The 1,725-nt window shown below is 32.1% G+C and overlaps 1 long non-coding RNA gene across 1 annotated transcript; it reads right to left on the reverse strand.

Annotated features, from left to right (window-relative positions):
• Window positions 1-499: 499 nt before the first annotated feature.
• On the reverse strand, window positions 500-1,684 carry LOC140966447 (uncharacterized). The gene is made up of 2 exons (XR_012173360.1): window positions 887-1,684; window positions 500-780 (listed from the first exon to the last, which is right to left on the reverse strand). It is a non-coding gene; the product is annotated as an uncharacterized lncRNA (long non-coding RNA).
• Between the last annotated feature and the right edge of the window lie 41 nt (window positions 1,685-1,725).

The following is a 1,725-nucleotide window of genomic DNA, read 5'->3' on the forward strand; positions in this document are numbered from 1 at the left end:
GCATCTTCAAGGACAATTTTGGATGAATAACAACTAAAATAAACCAGACCGCAAGGCTCCATTGTTTTTTCTAATTCGCTACTTGTTTGATTATAATAAAGAGCTTGAATTATTATATGGTGCTTTGATGTTCTCTTTAATAATTTAGGCAAGCAAATAAAACCAGACCTGATGCTGCAGCATTGTGTTTCTTTTCTTGTTGTTAAGTATAATAAAGAGTATGGCTAATAGTTCTTTGATGTGCTTTTTATTCATTTGACAGATTATGGATTGATAATCGACAGGTTTGTAATCAGACTATACTATTTGACGCTCAAAGTTTTTTGCACTTCTTAGGAAAATTGTCTTCTCTTTCTTTTAATTGATTATATTGTGAGCAATAACAATTTATAAATTACAGTAACAACTTTTTTAAAAAATATGTTAAACACGTTATGTTCAAAACACTCGTCAAGTTTAAGTTTTGACCATCTCCAAAACAAAAAAAGACGCACCCCGATTAACAAAATATCCGGATCAACAATTCGATGGAAAAAATTGAACGTTGAAAACGAAATATTCGTAAAATATTACAGGTGCGAAATAAAGAGAGCTTGAAATGCCAGAAAAAGGGATTAAATACATCTTGTATTCAACTACAAACTAATACAATTGCATGCTACCAAATAAAATATCAATCCATCAATTTAGTTCCCATTTAACTGCTCGTATTTTAGCCGTGGCATGATTCGGAAAACTTATAGGGACTGCTCGTCATCTTCTAATGCATTGTAAATCATCCTACATGTAGAGAATATTATGATAAATTCAATAATCTAAACAAGGCTCGAGAGAGATCAAAACCAGTTTTTAATGATGATTAGAGAAGCTGCATCATTTTACTTACCAGAACAGACACATGAAGAGAAGAAGTATTATGTAACCAAGCTTGAAAAGCCGTTGCTTCTTTTCCCAACTTAGCAAATTAAAGATCTCGGTTACATCTACTAGATGCTGCCTTCGAACATACCTGATACAATAAAATAATAACTCAAAAAGAGTGGCTCGATCCATCATTAGATGAACTATATGAAAACCATAAAAGGTCAATTTTATATAACCTGTGCTAAACATCAAACAAACTATTTTTGACCATGGAGAGGTTACTTGTTCAAAGTTCTGATGATTGGTACAATTCTTCATTGTATGATATCATAATGACCGCAAGACATTGTTCTTGTTCTGACTCTGGTAAGCACAAAAGTTAAAACAATTTTGTTTTATCACTGCCTGAGGTTATTGACGTTAATTTTCTCTTTCATAACATCAATTTTCATCTCTTTCGAGTAGACTATGGTCTAAAATGATTCATGGGGGTGGGAAAAATGGCCAAAGTTCATGTTTAGAAATAGCAAACAAATATCTTAGCTCAAGTTCCAAACCCAATTCGGGTAGAACATTAAAAATTGAAAAAATATACAGTTTTTCTTCTACAAGTTGAACGCAAACTTCTCAACATAAATAGAAAGTCTACGAAATTATAAAAATAGAATCGTAAAAATATCATTCTCAAAAAACATGTTTCATGTTATCAGACAATCAGCAAATTGAAATACGGAGCGAAAAATGAGCTAGTCTGTTACAAGGGTGTACATATTTATTCATCAGATTCAAGTGACTAGAATTTCAAGCAAAGGTCAAGTGATCTTACAATCGCACATTGTAGTAGAGGTATGGAAGACAGAG

Source organism: Primulina huaijiensis, unplaced genomic scaffold (genome assembly GCF_012295235.1).
Source record: "Primulina huaijiensis isolate GDHJ02 unplaced genomic scaffold, ASM1229523v2 scaffold206452, whole genome shotgun sequence".
In the NCBI taxonomy this organism is placed as follows: domain Eukaryota; kingdom Viridiplantae; phylum Streptophyta; class Magnoliopsida; order Lamiales; family Gesneriaceae; genus Primulina; species Primulina huaijiensis.